This window comes from Varanus komodoensis, unplaced genomic scaffold (genome assembly GCF_004798865.1).
Source record: "Varanus komodoensis strain SLA01 unplaced genomic scaffold, ASM479886v1 scaffold1, whole genome shotgun sequence".
Taxonomy (NCBI): domain Eukaryota; kingdom Metazoa; phylum Chordata; class Lepidosauria; order Squamata; family Varanidae; genus Varanus; species Varanus komodoensis.
Genome location: NW_025335268.1, coordinates 13,082,690 through 13,101,135, shown reverse-complemented (window position 1 = coordinate 13,101,135; position 18,446 = coordinate 13,082,690). Strand labels below are relative to the sequence as shown.

At 42.0% G+C, this 18,446-nt stretch overlaps 1 protein-coding gene across 9 annotated transcripts in view; it reads left to right on the top strand.

Moving 5' to 3' along the window:
- DAAM2 (dishevelled associated activator of morphogenesis 2) overlaps positions 1-18,446 on the top strand; it is a 273,375-nt gene that overhangs the window by 68,220 nt on the left and 186,709 nt on the right. For 2 of the 9 annotated variants that reach the window (XM_044442055.1, XM_044441872.1), the window contains exon 2: positions 4,665-4,753. The exons of the other annotated variants lie outside the window; for them this stretch is intronic. The gene's annotated coding sequence lies outside the window, so the exon portion shown is untranslated. The remainder of the gene's footprint in view (positions 1-4,664; positions 4,754-18,446) is intronic. 9 annotated transcript variants of the gene reach the window in all.

Below are 18,446 nucleotides of genomic sequence, written 5' to 3'. Positions count from 1 at the left end.
TGCTCACTCATGAGAGAGCCTTAAATGTGACTCTTATTTGTGGCAGATTAGCTGAAAGTAGAGAAAGAGAGAGAGAGAGAAGCCAAGACCAGACCAATTCATGGGATTGCAGTGTGCATCATGCTGGCCAGATTTTCCTAATTACCTCTGCTGGTGCCGCTTCCCCTAATAACTATAGCTGGATGGCATAGCTTGCTCAGGCACTGGAGGGGCTGGCCTTAAATTATCAGTTATTTGAGGACTGTTGCCCTTCAAACAAGCCATGCTGCTCAGGTTCAGATGACATGGCGAGCTGTACCGGTGAGAGTGATAAAGGGAGGCCAGCTGCTCACTATTCTCTAACCTTCATGTATGTCTAACAGCTAGCAGCAGACCAGATTGAGGGATGTGGCAAGACAAAGGGTGGTGGGAACCTAGAGTGGAGCTTTGCTGGTGAGTACAGAACATGAAAAAGCCTTAAAAAAAGAAGCGTCCATTAGCAAGGGAAATGGAGGATGCAGCCAACAAGTCCATCAGCGAGAGAAGGATAAGCTTGTGTTAGGCCACATGTGATTGGCATGTCCAGGGACTGTAAGAAGCCACTGCAACTTGTAATCATGGTGTGATTATGCAGAGTGCGATTATGTATCCTCTCTCTATATGAGGATGCTCATCAGCCAAGACAATCAATTCAAGAAAACATAGAAGTCAGATTAAAAGCAATTTGAGTATAGAGGGTGGAGCTGGATTCTCTCTCTTAATTTGCAAACCTTGGTTTCCCTGAAAGAACTGGCTGTGTTATTTTTCCTATCTGCAAGGACTCAATACCAATAAAGAAAATGAAATAAAAGAGGCAGTTAAGAAAATCAAACAGAAGCTGGGTATTTCTTTCTTCTTCTTTACTTGGATTCCTACATGGCTAGTATGGCAACCATTTTTAAGATTATTCGCACTTATACATAAAAGCTAAAATTTGAATGTTCATTCACCAAGTCAAGCCATTGCCCCCTGCATAGAGATCACATTTTTCAAAGCAGTTCTTATATGTTTTCCTACTGGATAACTATGTTGCAGTAGCCCTTTTCTTCTGTTGGTTATGTGGACTCAGCTCGCAATTTAATCTGCATTTGAAGTACAGTGTCTTCACCAGATTAAATGCTTCTGTGAAAAGCTTCCCTAGCTTACTGGATCTCATGAACATCCAAACACAGCAACAGATCCAAAAGCTGCAGGTCTGAGTAGTCCAGGAGGCTAAACCCCCGAATGACTCTTGAGTCAATTTCTTCTGACAGTCCCCATTATATCTTCAGAGGTTGTTGGAACCGAGCTGGTTTAAAAGGTGACACTAAGCTAATTTCCTGCTCAATGAGGGCAGGATATTTCTAGTCATTTCTAGCTAGTTTGGTCACTGCCTGAAAAGAGCAATTTTTTCGTTTGAATTTATGCTGCCCGCTGTTCTCTGATTTAACTTAGAAAGTGGGGGAACCATGTCTGAACTATCATTTGCAGAAGCATGTGTATGCATTAGCAACGGTAGCGCTGCATGTATCATTCCAGATTTATTTTAAGATTCTTGATTTGAAGCGGCTTTTAACCAGCAGAAGGTTTGTGGCCATCTTTTCTAATTTTTCATTTTAATATATGACCTCCATAGCCCTAATTTTATTAGAGGGCTCCAGAAAATAATTGATGCCAGTGAAAGAAGAAGAGTTGTGACAGGAGGAAGGCTGCGCTCATTTCCAAACTCTGCAGTCAGTAGCTTAAGAACTCAGGGGAACCATCCAAGACCCACAGCATGGCTTCAAAGCACCAGTTAATACTGTCATATACAATGAAATGTGCATAATCCTCTTCTGTTTTTATCAGAAAACAACTGGCTTGCATTACGAATTTCAAAAGTCCCAGGTTATTAATACAGCTGAGGCAAACTGCCCACCAAGAGCTGTCTTCTTCCACAGTTAACAAATGACCTCATTGTGGTTTTGATCTGTTGGAGTTCATGAGACCATGGATTTCCAAGATTTCTCTTGGAGGATATTCACTCCACGATTAGGTATTTATGTTCCTCTCTGGGGTGCCTGGCTTTTATGGTATAAGCCTATTTTGGTGCATTGCCACTGAAGAAAGTGAGTCGAGAGCCATGTTCGGGAACGGGCCATGACTGCATGCCTGTGCAATATGCCAATATTTGTGTGAAATGAAATAGCTGAAGGGGAAATGGCTTGCAGACGCTGGAGCCATGTTCCTTGATAGGCTACTGAGCTTCCCTGGATCTCGTTGCATCAACTCCTGCCCTTTCTGTGTTGCTTGTGGCAGTTGCTAGTGCTCCAGCCTTGGCTGCTACAGTTTCTTACATGTTTGTGTGTGCATAAGGAGAGCTGGTGTGTAATTTATAGCCAGTGTAGCTGGTAGAGATACTTTTTAGCAGATGTACTCTTGAGATGGAAGGTTTAGGACTATGTTGGACTTCCACACATTTCGGCTTAGGACACAATGCTAAACCCTAGTTTAGAACTACACAGATGAGCTTGAGCAAATCTCTGGTTTCTGCGCTCCTCACTTCCGCTCCTCCTTTGGTGCAGCTGATGAGACGTATCCATGACTAAGTTAACTGTGCTTTGTTGCCACATCTAACAAGGACAAGCTGTATTTAATTTAAAATGTAGTTTATTCAGACAAGCAAGACCCAACTCATGGCTTCTGAGCCTGTCTAGTTTCAATATACTATAGCTGAAACTAAGCATAGTTCCCTGTTCAGAGGTAACAACAAACTGTGGTTAGCTGAAAACAGGAAGCCCATGTTTCCACTCTCTTTTTCTGTTGTGAACAACAAGAAGAGAGGGGAGTGGGAAATGCTTGAGCTATGGTTTAGAATTGCATCCAACCTGGGCCTTTCATCAATGCTGATCTAGAATGTCACTTTCTAGATACAGAAAGTATAAACAACATCTTTGTGACTATCCTTAGGTATGTTGCATCTTGCACTTATTTTGGTGTCTCAGATTTGGGGACTTAAGCATGGGCTCTTGTTTATCTGGTTTGATATATATATATATAGAGAGAGAGAGAGGGAGAGGCAGAGAGAATTTTCTGACTAGGCATTTATAGGCACATGGCAAATTCTATAAATATCCCAGGTGAAACATTCATTGATTTAAGTATCTTAAACCTAATGTTTTAAGATAGTTAAATATAACCTATTCCTGAAGACTTGGAATATACTTTTCTTATAGGTTTCTTCTCTATACCAAGCCCCCTGACCTGGTCACAAGCCCAGCCTATTCAGAAATGTGGCCATGCAGTGATGTGCTGGCTGAGTTGTATCGGTGTCTCCTGCAAAGCTGCCCGTGAGAATTGCCCCTTTGCTTTGGTTGTGTGTGGTACACAGTGTACATGAATAATGCCACCAGGAGCTGCATTCTTTATTATGGGCCATGCAGGGTAGCTAAGTGCTTCTTAAAAATGAGGTAGATGGGATGATAAACTGCTGCTTGTCCTGGTTCTTAAAAATGTTACAGAGTGCATTTTGTTCTTGCAGATAGTTTCTTGCGCAATGGTCTGGTTTTGTGCATTCTGAGGAACATTCAGTGCATGTGATGGAAAAAGACTTGCGTGACAGCAGAGCATTTGTCTCCTAGAAAAGAACACGATGTCCCTGAGCATGTAGCACTTTGAATAATAACCATATTGATGTTTGTTGAGCCCTGAAGAAGGGATGAGATAGAGCATTTGACCAAGTGTGATCTTGGGCTCTTGCAGCCTATAGATAATGGACCCCTACCCTTACTCCAATCTCCTACACTGTTTTACAGAAAATGGAGTCCTGGGTTCACAGCCATGTATTGGTACTTTATAGCTCATCAGGCTTAATGTTGGGGTCCGCTCTCATCGCTGCCTGCTTGTCCTCCTCAATTTGTGAAGATGCTTCTACTCCATGACCCCACCTATCTGTTCCCCCTCTTCTAAGTTTCACACATACTGATTGGTCTTGGCTACAAAGATTGCTTTCATTCTAGAATGGGTTCTCAAAAACATGGTTCCTGAAAAACTTTTTTACTCATTACTTGGGAGCAAGTAAGTACTTCAAGTTTGCATTGTTCTCAAGTCACAAATGCTCAAAGAAAATAGTATTTGGCCCTCCTTTGGAGTGAACCCTGCCTAAAAGAGAACAGAAACAATTCCATGCTAATGTTGAACAGCCTCACTTAAAACAAATATTTGATTTAGATCTTGTTCAGCCAGATTCAGGGTGAAAAGTATTGGATGAATACTGGTGTTCCATTGGAGTAAGATGAATATGCAGCAGAATCCAGAAGATGACCACCTCATGTTTACTGGTTTCTGCTACTTGTGTGTTGACTTGCTGCTGTATCTAACTGGTACTGTGGACTGTGCCTGAGTTTACCTGGAAGATGATTAAGGGATGTTGGTTACTTTGTTTTTTTGTGAAATCATAAACTGTCCTTCAACCAGCCTGTCCAAGGTTGGGAACACCAAAATAAATGAAGCTGGAACCATGCAAAATTGGAAATAACACATAATAAGCAAGTGAAAGCAGCAGATTGAAAGAACTAGAGCTCAGATCTAAAAAGCCCAGGACCAACAAAGCAGGTACCAGGTGAGCCTCTACAGAGGAAGTTCCATAGTCTCCACCACTGAAAAAGCCTTCTCTCTAATCATTGTAGGCCCCATCTGACGGATTATAGGACCATTCAGAGGAGAGTCTCGCTTGCTGATCCTAGCACATGGGCAGGCTGACGTGGTGCTTCTTCAGGTAAAGAGAGGTGCCATGTTCTAGGCTCATCTGTGGTGAGAAACCTTAAATAAAGGATGTATAAGTGTGCACCATACACACACCTCACCACCTCTCCCCCCACTTACTATAAGTGTGTAACAATTCACACTTACCCATTTGTGTTTATGTTTTTTAATTGTGTCCTTCCCTAAATTCTTCCCTCTCTCCTGTCTTTTTAAACATTTGCTGTCTATACTTTATTATTATTATTATTATTTTATTATTATAACATTTCTATGCCGCCCCTTGCCGAAACCTCAGGGCGGCTTACAACATGATAAAATACATTGAAATACAATAGTACATAATAAATTACCATTAAATATAAAAATACAAAAAATACATTGATTTACAAATATAAAATTATCAGTATAAAATAAAAATATAGGAGGAGAAAGAGAAGGAAGAAGAAGTTGCCCTGGCCAGATCATATGTTTTAACAATTGAAATGATGTTTAAATAAAAAGGTCTTTACCTGGCGCCGAAAACCAGTAACGACGGTGCCAGGCGGACCTCTTTGGGGAGTGAATTCCATAGGTTGGGTGCCACCGCAGAGGGAAGAACTAAATGTTCTGCTTACTTGCCTCTGCGCAAGTGTGCATGGCCCCAGTCTGAGTTGGGGTCATGGCAATCTGCTAATGGTGGGATTTAATTTTCCCCTCTTGCTTTTGTGCTGAAATTCCAGCCCCCAGGGGTGGGTTAACGAAAGAAAAAAGTGTCTCTGGTGGGAGCCATGGAGATGCCTACAAAAAGTAAGTCTAGTAACTGTAATCTAACTAGAGAACATTGTTATTAAGTGAACTGGAAATTATTATTATTACATTACTGTATCATACATACAGTAAACATAATTTGTCCCTTAGCAAGGCTTCCTAAGCAGTGTGGCATTCCCACCATCCCAAAACAAAACAAAAACAAGAGCATCGCAGCTCAAACATTCTGGTCTGGGGGTTTTATACATGGACATGTATATGGTCAAAATGTGGACTGTACCAGTTCAAGCTAGCCTTTTTGACTGTTCTTTCATTTACAAAGATGCCTGCAGCAAGCAACAACCAAAGCTAGAATTTTAGCAAGAAAAGTTCACATGCACGTTTCTACTTAGAAATTTCCTTCTTACCATTATAAAAAATGTAGTGAAGCATTCAGACATATGATGTTCCACCTAGTCTGAAATGATGCAGTCCATTTTCTGGTTTTAATCCAACTAGATGTGTAGACCTGGCTTAAGTTCTCTAACATGAAATGAGTGGGTTCAGGTTACAATTACACAGATGGTGAGAGAAACTCACACCACGCATGCTCAGAGGCAGTCTATACTTCTTTATTAACTCAGTTGACCAGCACAGGTTTTAGCAGTATACCCTGGCTCCACTGAAGCCTTGCTTTTCAGTGAACTTATTCGTCACTGACATGCAACTGGCCTTCTGAGTATTGGGGTTTGGTTTGCACCTGTCCAAGCAGGCCAGGGAAAAAGGGTGAGGGAATGGGGCCAGTTAAGCCCATCAGATCCTTGAAGTCTGGTAGACTTGAAAGAAAGCACAATTCCCCTGAAGTCCATAGCTTTTTACTTCTCCACCAGCATCAGCTGCGTGATTCAAGCAACGTGTAGTGCAATGCAGTGCTCCTGCTTCCTCTGATTAGGTAGCTATACATGGTTCAAAACAAGCTTACATCAACTGGCTGGGCCACTCCAGAGTCCAGCTGTGAACTTTGAGGACATGGCCTGGAGTTTATTGGTTCTATCCAATTGCTCGCATTCCTAAGCGCTTCTGTCATTCTTGTTTAAACAGTGGCCGAGGGAAAAAATTTGATTTTTCTCTAGCTAAGTGTCTACATTTCAGTCTGCCTGATTTACTGCAAGGCGTATCATTTTCTGTTGGGTTTTCTGCTGTGGCTAGCTGCTTGCCGAGCGGAAGAGTGAAGTTGCTGCTCAGATGCCACCATGTGAGGTGAACATCTTTGATGGCTAAAAATGCACTTGGAGCATCCCAACCTCTGCATTTTTACATGCCTTTTTCTGTATTACATGGAGGCTTTCACTGCTTTCCCAGCATTAATGGGGTTGTGAATTCCACTTGGTCTTACTAACTTTCTCATTAATAGAAGACAGTGTTTTCATTCTGTTGCTATCAGGCACCTGAGAGGACTTTAAAATCTCATTTATCCAACACCTGTGGGTAAAATTAGAGCCTCTTCGAAGGCCATGCTAGTATGGCTCAGCAGCACTGCGCAAGGGGGCACAATGGAGTAGTTTGGCAACCTCTGTCAAGGCTCCTTCATAATATGACTTTGCACAGTTTGATGTTGGGGCCATCACTGCATTGCATAATGTTAGTGAAGTTTGCTGATGAAAGTAAGGGAAATATCCACCTCAGTAACATTTCCAACAGAGGCTTCTCCACCCAGTGCATGCTACTGCTGTAGGTCGCTTTACACATTTCCTATTTTTAAGTGTGCATCTCAGATTTTTTAAACATACTCCTACAAATAAATAATGTGTGAATGTGCCAGACGGGTTTTGTAGACATGTTCCACATCCAAGTGCACTCGTCTGCGAGCCGTGTTTTGACACCTGCCCTCCCTGTTGAAGAGACACTTGTCACATTTGGAAGCCTTAGCCTCGAACTTCAGAGAGCGGAGCTGTCCTGCCAAGGACAGGACTTTTTGGAGGGCTTCATTCATAGGGTGCCCATCCACCAGAGATGACCTGGCAGCACATAATAACCACAATAGCACTGCACCACGTGGCAGAGCTCTCACTAGGGCTGATGTGACGCATATTTCGCCGGTAGTTGTGAGCTCCTGCTGCCTCTCTTCCATGAGAAACTTTGTGGCTGGGTGAGAATATTTCTGATTGATGACTCAAAATCTTGAACTCTCTTCTTGCCAGTTTTAGTGAGATTATGAGGACATTTGATGCATGGAAATACAAAGCTTTTAAAAATGTATGTGTCGCTTTGTTAGTTCTCTGCTTCTTCCTTTGTCTCATTTTGGTCAATTTTGCAAAAGGAAGTCAAGCAAATGCATATATTTATGCATTTGGCTGGATGAGCAATTCAATTTGACTTTATATGGTTATGAAGAACATCATTTCCCTCACATTTGCACTGAGTTAATAATGCAGAAATTGTAAGCTCTCATTCTTTAGCAGTGTCCTGTTTTCCTCATTGTGCAGCTTTATTACTGGGGTAATCCGGAACATTTTTTGAGAGGCAGTATTCGCTTGTTATTTGTACAGCCAAGTACAATGTTCTTACCTGTGGTTTCTTTAACCCCTCTCTGGTTTCCATTTCTATTTTTCTTCCTTTCTTTCTGTGGTTGGATCTGGCATTGCTACATGTCTGGGGGCAATTTAAACAGAGATCCTTGCAAAAACCAGTTCCAGAAACAAGGAGCCAAGCTATAGAGGCACGGTTAGAGTAATGCCGGCACTGCCAGAGTGGTGAAAGGACCAGTGGCCCCTCCTAAATCTTAGCTAATAGCTGAGCCCAGTGCCAGATTTCTAAACAGTGTTTTTAAACAGAATACTCTTTCCCTTAGCTGTGCTAATACTGACATTTCAGTTACTGGTGAAGTTTCTCTTGTTCTAATGTTTCCCTGCAGCAGGTGCTGCAGAACCTTCTTCCATGTTCACAGAGGGACAAAAGGCTTTTTCTGATCTTTTAGTGCATGCATGTGCAATAAGTTGACTATAGCAATAACGTGGGTCACATATTGTAGTTATGTTTACGTTACTGTATACTATAGGATATTAAGTCTGCAATAGCATTATGTCTAAAAACCAATGTACCTACAGTACAGTTTCTTAAATCAAAAATATTTTATTGATAAAACATGCTCATCATCATCACCATCTCCAAATTGGCCTAATTTCAATATGAGGGAGGGAGAGAGGCAGAGGAAAGGTACAGCTGGTGGAGCAAACAAAACACACCCATCTTATATGGGTGTGGTTTGTGGTGCCCCAAAACAATTACTGTACCTCAGAGTTCACAGATAACCAGATATATAAATATACAGTACAGTCATAGTAATGAAAAAGTTTCAAATAAAGACTTCGAGAATCACAATGCCAAACTGAGACAGACACGAAGTGAGTGACCCCTGCTGGAGAAATAGATAGGCCAATCGACATGCATGCGTGTGATTGATGCAGGATAGCATCTGCAAAGCACAAGACAGAGGCATGCCTCGGAGATACTGCAAGTTCAGTTCCGGACCACCACAATAAAGTGAACATGACAATAACAAGAGTCACGCATCAATCTAACAATTGCGGAGCAATATCTGCGAAGCACAATAAAGTGAGGTGCAGTAAAGGGAGGTATATCTGTATTAGTTCTGAAGCTGCCAAAAGGACACAGGGAATCCATTTACTCTTCCATTAATTTCCAGGAAGTAGGTAAATAATTTAAAGGCACTTGTACTTAAATGAATGTTAAAGATTGTTTTGGAACAATATTTATTTGTATAATAACCTTCTTGCAAAGCAACTCCTGGACTTTGCCAAAATGTATGTTTTAAAATAAGCATAAGCTTATTATACTACCTGCAATTAGACAAATTAGACAATTCCTTATTAAGGAAACATTGCAGTGACTAATAAACCTGAAACCAATTTTTTTCTGAAGAAGAAACTTCCAGGTTTTTGCAGAACAAGATGTATCCTGAGATGTGACAGACATCAAAGTGGCAATCCATTGATTAAGCATTTGCTGGTGGTGTCAACAGCAGTTTCTCACATTCCCAAATGCACCCACAAGTCCCAAAAAAGTAGAACTTGTGTGTTAGATGTGAAATACTTGCTATCAAACCTGCTAAGTGGGTCTGCAAAAGAAGAAAAATACAGGAAACCAAGATTCAGTTCATACGAGCATTCTAATAATGATAATGATAATAATAATTTCTCCTAGGCAGTGTAGGAGTCATTGAAAAATTCTTTCCCTTGCATCTGGCTCCACACTAATTCACTTCGTTTGGAAGCTCTGATCACATCAGAAGTCCTTCGTACACAATTGTCTCAGCCCTGATGACTGAATGCTTTCCCTCCCTTTTATTTTTATTCTTCTGTGCTTTGGGGTTTTTGACATGGGAAATTAAGACATTATTTGGGCCCTTTGCGTATTTGGAGCTGCAAGGTCATTTAGAACCAAACCACAGAGAAGTGGCTTTTTGTTCTTCCGTGATGCCTTGGTAATGAATGAAGTAAACACAAGGCTAGGTTTCCTTAAGGGGTTTTTAATTAAGAAGGGGAGGCAAATGGAAAACCCAGAAGTTTCACCTTCACCACATGGTGCTTTTTTGCCCAAAATTGTCCTGCTGCAGGGCAGGAGGAATGGGCTGAGAAGGAAATCAGCTTCTCATTAACCACTGTCACCATGTTTGCCTATAAATTCTTTGATACAATTGCTATCCAAACCTTCATGTTTTAAAAGGCACATCAAGAACCCTGTTGAGATTACGGTTTGTGCTGGTAGGCTAATATGATGTAATCATTAGGCATTTCAAAAATATTTGCAATTTTGTACCAGTCTCTGGTTTATTCTTTTAAGACACTGCTGTATAAGAGTCTGTGAATCACAGTACCCTTGGGTGCGCTTCAAAATGTTCTGTGCACTGTTATGTTACAGAGGAGTAAATAGGTTAGGACAACATACAAATAAAGGGTGTGTGTCTGGAGATGTTGGAGGGAAAACAGGCTTGCTTAATAAAACTAGGGCAGAAGAAGAAATATGGTTGAAAATGCATTCAATTCGGCAGTGCTGGCTTGTGTAAAAGTCTGCTCGTGGTGTGTGCACGATACCGTGACACGCAGCTGCCACCTGGTAAGCGGTTCACTGGACCTGAAGCACAAAAAAGTTTAAAAATGAAAACTGTATGTACCCTGCATTTCTATGTGAAAAATCCTCCTCTAAGAGTCACTGGGAAGCTTTTCTACATTTGTGTGTGTTTTAAAGAGAAGCGCATCATTTTTTTTAATCCTCACTATTCAACTGGCATTGCCTGAGAATCAGAGGGATGGGTAGGGGTCCAGGGAAAAGTACAGTCTGTCTTGTAGGAACTAGTTTCAGCAATAAATAAATATAACACATTTTCTTGAAGCTGAATGCCTCCCACTGCTTATATTTCAGATGTGGATTTCTGGAGATGAGGTTATCATTGGTGTGTGTGTGTGTGAGAGAGAGAGAGAGAGAAATTATTTTAATCCTAGCATTGCAGCATTGCCACCATAGAGACTGAACTGCCTTAGCTGATCATCTGCATATAGCTGACATGGATTTGTCTGCCCATTTGCCTGGGTGCGTGAGGTACAATCTCCGTATGGCATCACCTTGGGTAACTCGTGTTTGGGGTGTTGCAGCACAGTGTTGCTATGGCAGCATGATCGCAATGGGTGAGGCTGGGTTCAAAGTCACATTAATCCTTCTGAGCCGAGCAACTGCTGTAACTGAGCACCACAGAGAGCAGGAGAGAGTATATTTAGGGTCAATGTACATCTGATATGCTGTCCAAGTGACATATCTTAGTAATAGAATAATATGATCGTGCAGAGGTGCTCCCATTGTTGGCTGTCAGGCTCTGACTCGTAGGGTGATTAATACAATACAAAGGTTGCTGCAGTTGCTGCTGGCAGACAGACCTTCTCCAGGCATGTCCAGTGGCTAGCCACAGCCAGAATTTTTCCACATGTAGACAAATGCCGGCTCCATCCCAGCCATCAGGCATACCTGTAGCTACAGAAGCTAACATCAGATTAAGTGCAAATGGCAAGAAACAGGAATATCCAACCACCTGGGTGCAGCATGCAAACAGGAGAATTCGCTTTAGCCATTGCTTGGTAAAATAGGCTCATGGCCTAGTGTTGCTGCTTCCTCATGGGAAAGTATATTGTTCTGCTTCCTGGAGAGGGCCATTATTCAGTGATAAATCAAGATAATAGACTTTGGATTAGAGTACAATACCCATACAAAGTCCAAAATTAATTTGCACATTACTTGAAGCAGTATTAGGGAGCGCTGTGTCAGAGTAAAGAAGGTACCCATTGGGAAGACAGCAAGATTGCTCCCTGAACCTCTTCTCTGGACAGTACATTTGCCTGATGCGTGTATTGCTACCTTTTTGGCACCAAGCAAGGATGGTTCTTTCCTTCCAGAACCTAGTTTTAGATTTGTATGGCTAGTTTTGGGACAAATGTACAATAACTTTGGTGCAGGCCTTCTTCCCTAGCCCAACTTCGTGGCAGCTGCCTTTGCAAGGGGACTTGATCCCAGCCTTTCAGGCCCAATGATGAGCACAGCCATCAACTGTTCATTTGGGTGAGGTTTACACGCACATGCATCGAGTGTGGCTGCTGCCCAAAAGCCAGTAATGCGTGCAGCAGGAGGGAGCATTTAAGTGCATCTGCTGTCTTTGTGGGTCTAAACAGATGCAACATTTGCATGCCAGCACTGGGTAGCTCTGAGGCATCTGACACCGAATGTATAAAAGTTGGCTCTGGCAATAATGCTTTTGAGATAGGATGACTTTAACGAGGATAAGAGCTTGATAGATTTGCTTCACTTGTCTGGGATAGGATGTGTGAAGGTAGTATTCAGCCGCAGCTGCTGAGGGCCTATAGGTCAGAGTTGTTGGACTGCCTCCCTTTCGAATATTGTTTTTGTGCTGTGACTGGTTGTGGAGGAGTTTTGTGCTGGTGATGCGGATCCAGAGACCTTGGAGAAAAATGCTTTTCCACTGTGGAAGTTAAGGAGAACTAGCTGTTTAAATCAACTAGATAGGAGAGTGTCTCAGGACTCACTTTGAGCAATGGAAGAAGATCAGGGTGTAGGTTTAAATAAATAAATGTCATGAGAGGAAAAATGGAAGTACCTGGATATGCTGAGCTTACAGAAAATAATATTTGCAGCATGGCAGGGAGTTAATAGTGGTGGGTTTTGATTATTTAAAAGGATGTCTGGAAAGTAAACCAATTTATATCTGCTGAGGATGGGAAAAGCAGTGGATTTAAGTTATAGGTGCGTGGAGCTAAAGTAAATTTGGAAACTATTTCTCGGACGTAAGAAATGGCAGAATGCATCTGCTTGGGGACAGTCTAGAAAAAACATCTTTGAAGCGGTCAAGAAAAAAGGGTCTTGGGACCCGTCTGGCAGCTGTGGATTTGTTTAGATTGTGAGCTTGTGGATTAGCATCTGTTTTGATTTATGCACAAACAACACTTAGAATACCTTTTAGGCACTCTTACACAAACCAAACAGGGTGGATTTGATTTAAATCAAATTGATTTTAATCATAATTTAAATCATCAATCAGCAAGACTAGATTTAAATCATGGTTTTCTACCTAAGTTGCACGCATGCCTGCCTTATGTGGAGGTAGAGGAGCCTTATTAAAATATTCCCAAACTGGATCTCTTTTACGGCCTGCTGCCATTATGAGTTTTCTCCTCCAGGGAAAGAACAATATTATAAACCTCAGGCTATATAGAAAAAAAATTGTGACATATTCTGCTGAAAAGGGTTCACTTTCATTTTTACTGCTTGGCCCTCCATCCTCACACTTAGCTTCTTGTGCAGATCTATTCCACTCACAATCTTTACCTATTATTGAATTTTCGGAAAAGGTAAAGGGTTGATTCTGTGTGCATAGATTTGCAATGGAACAATGGATTAAGGTCTTTCTCAACTCCCTGTGTTTATTTTATAACATTTTTTGCTGTGAAAAAGAGGCATATGATCTCTGCAGACACAGATTCGCAGTTTTGAGAACTGTAAAAACAAGCATCTGTGATAATATCTTCTAGATAGAAAAATTGCCCAATAATCTTACAGAACCCTCTAGAAAAGCATGACACTGTGAATGGATTGATGGCCTTCATTTACCAAAAAATTTAAACATTGCATGAATATACAGCCTTGTGCTACTAATCCTCATTTCATGATGAATAACCTTTGGACTGTAATGTATCTTAAATAGAAACCATCTTTGATAGATGTTTCCTCAAAAAGATTTTCATTTAAAAATCCAATGTAAATAAAACACTGATTTAAATTTTTAAAATCTGATTTTTTATTTAAAAATAATGGACTTTTATCCACCCTGATACTAAATGATTATTATTTCAAAATGCTTCCAGTTAGCTGGTGAAACCTTATTTGAGGAGACAATTCACTAAATAAATAAAATGTGTCTCCCCAACTCTTATCTCCCTCTGTTTGTCCATCTCCGTTTGCCTGAATTCTAGGCCTTAAGCAGCAACGCATCGACTTCCTTGGAGTGCTTGTCCTTATGTTCCACAGGTGGACTCCTGATGACATGGTACAAAATGGGCCCAGTCAGATTCAGGAGGTCTAGTTCTATGTTTACAGGACTTTTCCTCCTTATATTTTGTAAAATGTCACAGACATGGCTGACTGCATACTGTTTTTGTTGTTATTAACACCTTACATGCAAATTCTTATTCCTGACAACCTGACAGTCAGGTTTGTTTATTAGTTTAATGGGAATGATTGGAAGGGGATAATTTGCTAACATCTGGGCACTGAATTTATTGTCCCAAGGTCCTATCTCATGCCTAGTTCCAATCATCATGGGTGTTCGAAGAATGTTCCTAGAACATGTTGATTTGAATTGGTGGAAACACAAGCATAGATTCCTCCAGACCAGGGGTCTCAAACTCAACTTACCTGGGGGCCGCTGGAAGTAGAGTCTGGGTGAGGCTGGGCCACACCAAGTATTCCACCATCACGGTGTGGTGGGCCGCTCATCCCGCGTCGCTCCCGGAGGCCGGCCCAGGCACCGCCGGCTCTTTGAAGGCTGCAGGGCCCCCGCAGGGAACATTGCGCCCAGGGTAACGACTCATGCAGGTGCATGTGAGAAAAATGCACAGGCCACACTATCACTAAACTTTGATATCAAGTGGGGGCCACAAAATATCGTCCCATGGGCCACGAGTTTGAGACCCCCTGCTCCAGACACACACAAAAGTGGTTGTCCGCTAGCATTTGTAATGTAACTTCTGATGTGGCTCCAAGCCTGTGCGATGTCAATGAGAAAATTATCCAGTATTCCTTTTGCATTTACCTGTGCTGTCCATCTGGAACTGTGCTAGTGGTTTTCCTGCTGTGCTTTATCTACCAGTAAAATAAGGGAAAGAGTGCTAATAATAGCGACTGCTGTAAGAAATGCTTCTCTTCTGTACATGAGGATAAACCAGGGTTCTTCCAGAACTTGCTGAGATAAAATCCATGCCTTGTGGAGGATTATATTTTCTTTTGTGCCTTCCTGACAAAAGGGAAATCTTAGGGCAGATTTATGTCTTAAATTCATGTTGTTCTGTCTCAAATGTTAGTTTTTTAATTCTACTGGTATTTATGCAGAAACCACACAATGCTTCCTATACTTGAGATTTTGAAAAGGATGCTGGCTATTCTGCACATGTCACTGATGCTAAGCATTCAGTTGCAAGCTTGGTCAACTGGAGCTATTTGAATAGGCCATTAGAAGGATAACCTTGCCAGGTTAACAGGAGGAGGATGAAATCTTATCCTCAAACCTCTCAAGGAAAGGGTTTACTTCCCTACAAAATTTCTGCCCTTCTCATATTATACTAGGCTTGCCTTCTTAATAATCCACAGGGCAGTGAAGTTGGTGGGAATGTGCAGCAATCCTTACACAAAGAAATCCATGTGGCCTATGATGATTCAGATGGAGGTGGGCTTTGATTGCACTCTTAAAGTTGCCACTGAATAACCATCTCAGCATCTCCCCTTTCCTCATGTTTTCTCTTCAGTGCCCAGCCCCTGCTAATACCTGCAGCTTTCTGGGTTGATGCAGTTCCATGCAACTGTCCCAGCTTTTAGTCTTCTGCTGAATGTATTTATTTGGTCAAAGTTCTATGGGATAAGAGCCGCTTTGCCTGAAAGGGGGGCTCTGGCTTTGATTCAGTGGATGCAGTTCTATTATGGTGAGTCAGTTAGAAATATAGTCTGTTCATAGACCTATTAAGAGAGTTTTTTAATGAAGTTTTTAAAATTGCACAATCTTCCTTGCTTCCTCCCAGAATTTTATGGGTCCTGCAGACATAGTCAGCCTTCCTTTGTAGCCCTTCTGTGCCTTCCCACCACTTTGTCGGTTTTTTGACTAGGAAAAAAAAACTAGTTGAAAGACTGCATAGCTGCACAAAGTTTCTCAATTAGTAGTTCGAGGAGCCATCTGTTTGGAAACACTTGCAGAGCACATTTCAGCCCCGAACTAATAATTTGAGTTCTCAGGGACAAACTATGTATGACAAAGAGTGACGTGCCTTCTCACTGTAGATGACTTTCCTTTTAATCTGAAAAGCAGCTTCTGAGCCTGCAGTCAACAGCTGAAGACTGCCCGGGCAACGCTGCTTAACCCCTTTTCCTATTTGGCTACTCAGGATCCCCGCCCCCCTGCTTTCCCATCAACTGGGGGAGAAAATACGGAGATCATGTTTCTTTTTCCCCTAGAGAAAGGCAAAACTGTTTAGAGAAAGCAGTTTTAGAGAGAGGATCTGTGAGAAGCAAACATGTTAGACAACGATTCTCTACCTCCTTTGTGCAGGCTGGCAAGTCACTGAGGCTACCTTTTCTGGTCATTCTTTCTCTCTTTTTCTAAAGGGCAGCAAAGTAAGATGGGAACTCCATGCAATGTCAGATTTGAATTTCAGCCATTAGATTTTGGCTCTTCTGTGCTGCCCCTACTCTGCAGCTGTTTGGATTTGTTGAAGCTTCTGGAAGGGAGATGTGCTTTGACACATCTGTCAAGCCTTTCTCCACATTGTATTCTGGGTGTTTTTGAGCAGGGCCTTTTGCTAAGTCAATGACATTTGTGGGGCAGAATTGCTCAGTAGTGTTCTCATAGGGAGGAGGGCTTGTTTGCTTAGAAATTGCCTGCACATTTTATCTGAATTAGCCTGCTGCCGCACCCACCTCTAGAGGGGTTGCATCACAATGATCTTTTCTGCCTCTTTTTTTGCAAGGGGGACAAAGAAAGGTAATTATTATTTTCATTTATTAGCCAGTTATCACATGCTCAGATGCAAAAACTGGCTTCTTTTCTTCTGCCCTATGAAAGAATGTTCCATCTTAAAATCTGTTTTGACCCTTAAATGGCAAAAGGCCACAAGCCAAATTTAAACACAGATTGCTTTCAGTTATAACAACCCTTGGGAGTTGGTCTGAGCTCTGAAATTACCAGTTCTGATTCTCTTCTGATCTGGCAGGCTTAAGGAAATGGAAAAACATAATCTTGTTAGAGATCTGTGTGTACTTTCATCTTCTTCCTCAACACCAAGGCTTCTGAACAGTGTCAGCTCCAAGTTTTGGAGGGTGTTTGGGGAAGACATCCTTAACAAACCCCCTTCCCTCAGTGAGTATAGCTTCTTACAGCTTCTGTCAACAGCTGCAATTGCTCCTCATCCTCTTTCTTATCAATGCTGGATTCACAGGCAGAAGGCAGAGAGCCAGTAGGCAGCCTTGCCAACCCTTGATGCTGGCCCTGCCTCTAGTGAAATTCTTCACCTGATGGGATATTTGAATGTTCTCAAGACCGCCAGCAGCTCCAGCTCTTGCGCTTGCTATTTTGGTGCAAATACCAGCTTGGCAAATAGCCATGTGAAGAGATGCCAGAAAAGTGGCAAAATGGGTACATAAAAATAAAAGGGAGGGAATATCTTTCCCTTAGCACTTCCTAATCCTCTTGATCTTAAGTATTGAGCTCCGCCTTTCCAACACTTCCCTGGATCTCCAGCTAGTCAAGAAAGGACAGAGATTATGTATCCCTACTTTTTGCAGCTCCTTTTTGGGGCACCTACTGTTCTTCTTTCTCTCCTTTTTCTCCTTAAAAGAAGACAGGCAGATACGCAAATGTAATGGCGGGGGAGTAAATGAAGAAACGTTTGTGCCAGTTTAATTTGTGCCTGGCTGGGAAATAAATGGAGATGAATTTGCATGTCTGCAGTAACTACTCTGGAAAGGAGCCACAAACATTCGGGGAGTCTTCCTTCCCTGGAAGAGGAAAACCCACACACTCAGAGAAGTGTCAAAAAGGTAGAGGGCACTGAGAACTGTCAGTTTAACACTCACAACTGAGAGATTTACATGGCAAAGGGAGAGAGACGGTCCACCTTCTTTTGCCACTTTCCACCTTTCTTACCAGTACTTTTCAACTGAGAGCTTTTCAATACAGTTGCACAATTCCAGGGACCTTTTTTTTTTTTTAAGGATGATGAGCCAATGATGTTCTCCCCAAAGTACTGCTTGGGCATTGGTGGAGGGGCTGACACTGGCGGCAGTACTGGCCAGATCACGAAGAGCAGCATGGGTGGTTGCTGCTCTTGCTGAGTGCCTCGCTGGCCCATCGCTACATCCCATGGTGAAATGTTGTTCAGATGGCACGGCAATTCATCCCTAGAACAGGACATGGATTTTCAGTGTGCCTTATCCCCCAAAATAAACCCCTTGCAGGAAGCTGTCTGAGTTTGGTTAGCGTAATTGCCCACCATGGCTGGTTACAATAGATCCTTGTGTTGTGCAAACCAGGTACCCACACTAGCATTGCAAAGAGAAACATGGGGATGGGAACCCACTTTCTTAGATTGAAAGTGCCACCATTTGTTCAAAGTGGATGCTTTATCATGCCTAATGTC